This window comes from Pinus tabuliformis, chromosome 7 (assembly GCF_031772625.1).
Source record: "Pinus tabuliformis cultivar Carrire ecotype Pingquan chromosome 7, CPIR1, whole genome shotgun sequence".
Lineage (NCBI taxonomy): Eukaryota > Viridiplantae > Streptophyta > Pinopsida > Pinales > Pinaceae > Pinus > Pinus tabuliformis.
In genome coordinates, this window is record NC_142293.1 from 1128843794 (window position 1) to 1128852819 (window position 9026).

Consider the following 9026-nt stretch of genomic DNA (forward strand, 5'->3'; position numbering starts at 1 on the left):
GTAACACTATGAAGGAACATACTACACATGAAACCTTAAATTGCATGAATAAAAACCCTTGAATTTGTTTACAAATATATAGATATGTCAAAATATCATTCTATACATATAAAGTGAGTTTTAAAAATTTAAAACAAAATTACTATGATTTGTCTTGTATGTGTAAATATAGAAATTCACAAAATAATTTCTAAGGTTATATATCAATATGCACGTAAATCCTAAAACGGTACAATGCATCATTATTTTGTAAATGTGAATTTATAATCATATCAATATATCAAGTCATGCATATAAACTAAAACTGTAAACAATTTGATAACAATGTTTGGTCACTTAAGTAACTATTCAAATGAGGATATCTAATTAATATTAGTTTTGATTGTCAAACAATAAGGTATTACATGCTATTTCTTAACAATATTAAATTGTTTCAATGAATAGTTTCCTTATACAGTGTAAAAGACTAATAGTGCAACAATCAATGTTGTTGAACTTCAAAAATGATTTGGTTCATTTTGTGCTATTAACATTAATCATCTCTGATGATGGGATTTGTGTCGATGATACTTGGCTTTTATGATCTCTAAAGTCACCAAAATTATACCATATTGTGACCTAGTTGAGATGCTTCTTATAGAAAATCATGCAACAAGAATCACAACATCATATGAGGTGGCATATAGTGATAGGTTCATTGAGGATTTTGTAGAATAAACTGTGATATTTACCTACTATTTCTTATGAAGGATATCCAAATGATCAAAATAAAAATTCAAGAAAATATTTCCCCTAAAATATTTCTAAGGAATCTCTAGGAAGAATTATGGGGATTAATGGAGACCAAATTGAAGAGGATATTGATTTCCATCCATAAATAAATAGATATAATAATGTAATAAATTGTGACATTATTCAACTATTACAATTTTTTAACCATTTACATCTAAAAATTTGGATACGAACATCCTTTCTTGATATTTTTCTATTTGAAATATACCTTGAATTCCTATCCGAAGATCCATTAGCTATTTTGAGCCCCATTCCTAAAATAACAATAATAAAAAACTCTAGTGCACATGAGATAAAAATATGGTTTATTGACTACATGTAGAAAATATATGATCGAGTTTAATAAGATTTACATAAACTTCAACAAAAACACAAAATTATAAATGATCATATTGAATAAACTACCATTGCTAAACAAACAAAATATATAATTTGATTAACTTTAATAAAATATTTTTGATATAATTTGATTAACTTTAATAAAATATTTTAAAAAAAGTCAAAAAGATCAAGTCACTAGATATGACCTCTTCATAATTATAAAAAAATGAGCAGTAAAGCAAATCTATGAGCATTCAACCTAAACCAATTGAAACTCCAACAAGCCATAGATGCTGGACAAGGATGGAGAAGAGTTGATCATGCCACTTCACAAAGAACTTGACACTCAAGTTGACACAATCTTAAAAAAGATAGTTTTGCAATACAAAAATGAGTAATTAGAATGTTGGTCTTTAACATATTAGTAACACATTGAATTAAAAGCACAATTTCCCTAAATATTATATGCCAGAGAAAATCAAGCAATTGTTTTGGAATTTTGTTAACAATGACATTGAACTTTTTATATGTTATATATCATTTTTATGATTAATTTATTTTAACACTGTGAATGACAAATACTTGTTCTTTTAACAGTTTTTTTTTTTAAAGAGTTATACTATAAATATGACAAATTACATTTGGTATTAAAGTTTTTAATTATTTTAGAGTTATGAGCTTTTTCAAAGTTGTGTTCATTGTGAAGAGAAGTGTTTATTTTGGAAATTTAAAGATCAATAATTATTAAGTGGATGGTGAAAATGTTTAACTTCTACTTAATATTGTAGGTAATGATAAGAAATTAACTTCTACGAAATATTTTAGGATATTTTTAATAGTATACACAAATAAAAAAATATGTTGATTAATTGAATAAAAATATATCATATGAAATGATTTGTGGATTTTTGGGCTTGTGGTATTTGTAGCTCATGGTATTCTAACAAAAATTATTCAAAAAAACAGAACCTTCATAGTAAAATGGGGTGAATATAAATGATTAAGAATCTTGTTACATGTTTATTTCTTGTGGTATTTGTAACTCATGGTATCCTAACAAAAATTATTCAAAAAAAAACCTCCATTTTACGAAAAAATCTTCATAGTAAAATGGGGTGAATATAAATAATTAAAAATCTTGTTACATGTTTATTTTTTGAAATATATAAATATTTAATTTATATGTTAATTATTTTATAAATAATAATTATAATATAAATAAAATTATAATTAGATTAATTTATGATTTTGTTTTTTAACTTTTAATAATATAAAAACTATTATTTTTTAATATTTATTAAATTGATGTCTGTAAATATTTACTTAATCTTTTAATTTATATAATTGTCCTAGTTAACTAAATCAGATTGATATAAGAGCATTATAAAATAAAGAGAAAGGGGATTTTTATATGGATTCACAGAATATTTGGCAATCAGATCTGGGAGCTGTCAATCATTTGGGACCATGTCCATCTGATTGCGATAAGCTCAAGAGAGAAGCATAATGGATTTGAGGGGATGAGGAAAAAGCTATATGATTGCTTGAACGAGAAGGTAAAGTATAATGGATTTGAGGGGATGAGGAAAAAGCTATATGATTGCTTGAACGAGAAGGTAAATGCTGGACAGAATTTTAGCATTGTCCAAATCCGATGAAAATATCTAGTAATGTGAGAAACCATGGGAGCAAAGTTCATCCAATCAGCTTAAAACTGGTTGAGTGTACGCTGCATCTCGACGGTATTTACCACTGAAAATATCGAGCGTAAGGAGGATAAGAATCGTCACAGTACGTTCTCAAAAGTGATTGCTTATCAACAATACATGATTGATTTGACTGCAAGCAATCGAAATTAGTGGGGGCGAATTCGTGAGTCCCACAGTGGATTCAGCAGAATCTTCGAAGATGGAATGTAAAGAAAGACAAATCTGAGTCGATGTTGATGCGCTCGTGATGATGATCCCATGAAGACATTGGAGAATGCCATGGATGTGTCGTTCTCTTCGCATTGAAGTGACGGTATGCCTCCCCACACAATGTAGCCTCACCCTCACGGAAATTCCTATTTCCACCTCTATAGGAAAGTTAATGCACCCTGACATGCAAGGGGAAAAATGGGTGACTTGCATTTATATTTTTATATTTCTGCTAAAGTTGACTTTGGCATGTTAGCAGCAAGGCATCCACTATTCCCTTTGCATGTCAGGGTGCATTAACTTTCCTATAGAGGTGGAAATAGGAATTTCCTCACCCTCACAACTCGATTCTGTTTCTTTGCATCCCTGGAATTCAAATCATCTACAGTCCCAGAAATCTTGACACGACGTAAGAGGTATAATTTTGGTCGCAAAAAAAATGAAATTCTGGTTAGATATTGATAAAGAAATTCAGATTACAATTTTCAAGTTTCAAAATTTTAGATTCTTGATATCGCTAAATCTATTTTCATCAAAAAAATAAAATAATTTAAACACTCCATCCGTCAAATTTATTGAAAACTTTTTAGACAAAAAAATCTGCCATACCAACAAAATTGTGACTTTTTAGGTTGTAATCAGGAGAATGGCCAAATATAGAGCAGATGTTCCTGCCTCTTGGTCATGTGAATTGCCTCTAGGTCTAGGAGGAACTTCCTGTTTCCGGGGCACCTCTTTGCTCTATTTTTATGAACCAGAGGTTTCTCCCTGGCTGATCGTCGATTAGCTGCATTAGGTGGCTTTGTTTCAGCCAGCGTTGTGTTTGCCCATAGTGATGTGACAATTTGCAAGTATAACTGTGTGTATCTGGTTGACTTTTGAACACAATAATAACTTAGAGTTACGTGCTACATTATTTCTATTTTTATAAAGAAGAAAAAATGGCACCAAGCTACACAACAGTTTGTGCGAACGAGGATATCAACCATGATTAGAGGTTTTGAGTAAATATATCGTGCAGACATTTGGTCACATTCACGGAGCAGTTAGAAGCAGACCATTGGAAAAAATGCATGAGAAAGCCTCTTTTGAAGTAGGAGAGGGGCATCTCAAAGCATTTCGAATTTTATATTTGACATAAATCCAGAGTTTATTAAGCTTCTCTTATATGTTGACAGAGGTTTTGAAAGTGAACACATTTGAGAATTAGAGCTCTTGTAGTGCTACTCTCTGTACCATCCTTTTAGGAGAGTGTTTGATACCTTATAGGAGATATAATGAGCCATCACAAACTTGTTTTTATCGTACAACTTAAGCTCATTCCATGATTTCTACCTATGACTGGTTTTTTATTAATAGGTCTTGAAGTGTGGCAGTCCCTCTATTATTGGGGTGTTAAACTAACTCATGTAGGCATTGTCTTCCATGCCAAAATAGATCCTCATATAGATAAGTTCTGTCTACACAATAATCTTCTCAGCCATTATCTTTCTCCATGTGTGGTTGCGTACTCCATTCCCAAGTCTAGGATATGGTTTTGCAAAGAGAAAGGTGTCTAATGCTGACCATGGTAGGCATTACAAGTAGAGTGTGTAAGGGCCTGACGTCTCAGTTGGGGAGCTCTTTCAATATTAATTCTGATGATAAATTTCCAATATTCATGATATTTGGTAGGTATGATCATATATTTGATGAAATAGTCTACTTCTTGGGTTGTAGTCCTGTCTTCTTGGTGTGAGCCTTGTTTACGTAAATTACAATTTGGTTTACTTGATGTCGTACCTTTTTTCTTTAGCTCTTGGTCCTTTAGCTTTTGCTTGTACTTGTCATTAAAAAAATATACTATTAGTTTCAAGTCCCAAAGAAAGTAGTTTCTTTAGCTTCTAGAATCTAAACTGTCCCAAAAAATGGCATTTAACTACCAAAGCTAGTTTTTTTAAGTCATAGTGAACTGCCCCTCCCAATTATAACTATTGATTCGTAGCCCTAGTTTATAGGACCTTTTGACATCATCGACAAGTAAATCTGCCCTGATCCAGGATCCTTGGGAAGCATTATCAAAACCAGTGCAGGAAAAGCCATGTCTTCGTTGGAGGAGTCTTTTCTGGTAATTCTGATTTTATAGTTTCCTTGGCCTTTATGACCACTTCTTCATCCCACTTTTTTCCTGCTCATTAGAGCCTTGCCCTCCCTCCAAAACTTTTTGGTTTGAATTTATGTTTGCTATCATTAGGCTAACTTTCGATGCTACTTTATCCACAACCTCACCTGTGCTTTTAAAAGCAAATATAAAAGTCAGATACTTACAAGCACATTCTTCTAAATATTGTGAAGTTGTTTCCCCTCTAGCTTTCCAGTACCCCACAAAATAACGGCCCCTACATACCTCTTTGCTGTAGGTTCTCACCTGTTAAACTCTTATCTGTAGTAGATAATTGGGTGAAATGCAAAATATAGTATTGGAGAGCATAGCTGATCCCAGACTTAGGTCCTTCTTGGGAGTATGTTTGCCTGCATGACTACGGTCCATAGTTGATTATTAAAACTTGAAGCCATCTCTAACTGTGTACTCCTAATTTCAAACCATTTCTCCAAATAAATCTATCAGGACTTGATCTTTCGAAAAAATTTCTATTTACAATTTCCTCATAATGTGTTGTATGAATTCCCAATCGTGCAACTTCCCCATCCTCCATTGTCCAAAATCTGGGGAAGATATGGCATAAGGACGAATTACCTAAAATCAACACTTTTTGCTGGGAGTTAATTCACAGGAAGATGTTAATTGCGGAAAACTTGCAATCTAGGAAGGTACACGGTCCTTCAAGATGTGTATTATGTAAAGCAGCGAAGGAGAGTATACATGTCTTCTTCAGATGTCCCTTTTCATTGGAGGTTTGGAACTACTCAATTAGACCTCTCAATCTCTTCAAATCGTTCCTCAGAGCTGGTCAGGTATGTTTGAAAATTGGAAGTTCCATTATCCGTGTAATCGCAAGGCCGATTCAGTAATGGTTCGAAGTTGAGTTGCTAAACCAAAGTATGTATGTTGGTCAATTTGGCTCTCGTGCAACCAAGCTATATTTCAAAATATCAATCCCGATCCAATAACATCAGGTATGAAGGCATCACAGATGCTCTTCGAGGTTATTTCATCTAGAGGTTTTGATCCCGATGAGTTAAAAAACATGTCTTTTGAAGAAATATAATAGTCACAACCAGTTTAGCCCATTTATCATGCTGGCAACTTCAAACCACAAACCTAATCTTCGGGCTCTGATCAAAGAGTCCCCATTTACAGCTGTTCTTTCCACTGCTGTTTTTGCACAGATCATTTAGCAGATTTTGGAAAATCGATATGTTTTTTTTTCCACTGCTGTCTTATACTGATCACTTAAGCAGATTCCATCTCAGGGAATATCGACATGTTTCTTTTTCTCTTCTCCAAATGCTGTTGCTCCAAACAGCAGATGTATCTCTGAATGTATCTCTGATATTTATATACCCTTAATATAAAATCATACCTTTTTTTCTTTCTGAAAAAAACTTCAAACCACAAACCTTCATTCCTTCGTTTGCAATCAGATTAGAGGAAGATCAATTTATAAAATGACGAAATACCCTGGGAGGGCATCAACTTTATTTTGATGGAGCATCGAAAGGAAATTCGGGGGAGGCAGGAGCAGGAGATAATTTTCGGCCTCGAAGAAAAAAAAGAGCTCAAATTTGCATGGGGCTGGGGAAATCCTCCCATAACCAGGGCCCAGGCAAAAGCACTAACATTATGGCAAAGGTTAAAACTAGCTCCAGCAAGAGGAATTTGACAAATATCTATATTCGGTGATTCGATGCTAGTCATTCAAAAATTCCATAAAGGTAAAAACTTAAGAGACGAAAATTTGTTGCCCATGGATGCTCGGATTAGAAATCAAGATTCAAATACAAAAATTTGACTCTATTTCCTTCTTCGATGCTAGTCATTCAAAAATTCCATAAAGGTAAAAACTTAAGAGACGAAAATTTGTTGCCCATGGATGCTCGGATTAGAAATCAAGATTCAAATACAAAAAATTGACTCTATTTCCTTCTTCCATATAAAAAGAGAGAATAATAAAATTGCAGATGAACAAGCCAATAAAGGTGTCCACCTTGAACAAGGCGTGTTGCTCCTCGATCAAGGAGATCCCTCATCTCATTATATACCATGAAGCTCGAAGGGAAGAATAAGCTAGAGGCAGGGAATAATATAACTAATAAGGTATGATGGAGCGAACATACCTTGAGACATGTCATGATGATTAATAACAATACAGTTAAGCCTGTAATAATAAATTTGAAGCGATGGTCATCGATCTCAACAATTGATTCATATTGCCTCTCCAGGTGGTTATCGAAGATGGTTCTCGTCATTCTCAAGGACTACACATGTCATTTGACATGCGATCCCTCCTTGTAATATATTATACCTCAGGGCAATACCATTGTCCCCTGCTTGTGGATTAAATGTGGGATGCATGATCGTTGGGGGAAAGATAGGCTGCAGGATACCAACATTTCCATCAAGGAAATGTAAGTCAGAGACAATCAATGTAATTTAAGGCAGATGGGGATTTGAATTGGAAGCAATCTGGACTATAATGGCGAGCGATGAAGTTGGAGCTTCCACAGAATCTCAGTGAATTGTCGACCTTTGTTAAGTATGGCTTCTCCATTCGAAACAAGTGGTGATAATTCTCGACCGACTCAGGCAGTGGTCTCACTGGAGAACCTGGCCAAACTCAGAATTTCAGTGGCCACTCTAGCCCCGAAGGTTGATAATCTCAGTTCAAAGGTAGAAGGGATTGAGGTGACAGTTGAGACCGGGTTGATAATCTCAGTTCAAAGGTAGAAGGGATTGAGGTGACAGTTGAGACCGTGGTAGTGGGAGTTCTTAAGGAGGTCTTTGGACTTCAAGAACCACCCATCAATGGAGCAAAACCGTCAGGCGACCTTGAGGAGTAGCGGAATCCAGAGCTTACAATGCAGGTAGTGGAGGAAAATGGTAGTGCGCTGACAACCAGCAGGAATCCAGGAAAGTTGTCTTTTTTTAGTAATCTTTTTGATAAATGTTATGTAAAACGGTATTATATAATGGCCTATTTTCGAGATTTTATGGGATAAATCTTGTTAGAGGCATACTTAGGTATAGGCAGGGTAGCAATAGATCTCATTTTGATCAGTTTTGGAATACAACAAATGAAGATCAGCACATGAATGTAAGGGTACTGGCCCGTTTACCAGATTGATTAATGCAAGCTACCCGTTTCTTTAAAAAAAAATATGTTGTACAAATTGTGAATGTTTTGAAAGAAGTTATGGGTAGTCTAGCATGGTTCTCTCCAGGCCTGAATTGGGAGCATATCATTTTTGAGGAGTCACTTTTACCAATCTTTTTTCTTCGAATCACTTCCTTAGAGGAGCCAACTCCAATTGTTCTATTGAGATATTCTTATGATTGAATGATACTAAATGTTGCCTTCAAAATTGTTTCTAGTCAATCAAGAAAGAGTCTTCGTGATTAAGTCAAAACCTTTTTTTAACACTCAGATCCAGAACCATTAAGAAGTCTGAAAGAAGTCTATATCCCTTCCTCTTACATAGTTATTAAGGACAACTCTCTGCCAAATAAGGTGTGATAAAGAGCCTAGTCTCCACAACATTTTTGTTGCTGAAGCCTCAGTAAAAATTGCCTCATAACTATTCCCGAACCATCTTCCTTGTTCGGAAGGCACACAGCTTCCCACTTGATCTGCGGGATCTCATTGTTTACCTCCGATCCAAAGTATTTTTTTTAGTTTAATTCTCTTTTAATAATTCTGATATTGAGGACTCTCAATTTAGAACCCAATAATGTTGATCATTGAAAAATTGGGGTCCTAGAAAATCACTGATTTTATAAGAATTTTCAGCACTCTAATATTCACTACCAAAAAGCATCAAATTCTATTTTTTTTT

The 9026-nt window shown here is 34.2% G+C and overlaps 1 long non-coding RNA gene across 1 annotated transcript; it reads left to right on the forward strand.

Moving 5' to 3' along the window:
• Positions 1-2576: 2576 nt before the first annotated feature.
• Positions 2577-8179, forward strand: LOC149251488 (uncharacterized). Its single transcript, XR_016266886.1, has 2 exons — positions 2577-3448; positions 7416-8179. It is a non-coding gene; the product is annotated as an uncharacterized LOC149251488 (long non-coding RNA).
• The last annotated feature ends 847 nt before the right edge of the window (positions 8180-9026 follow it).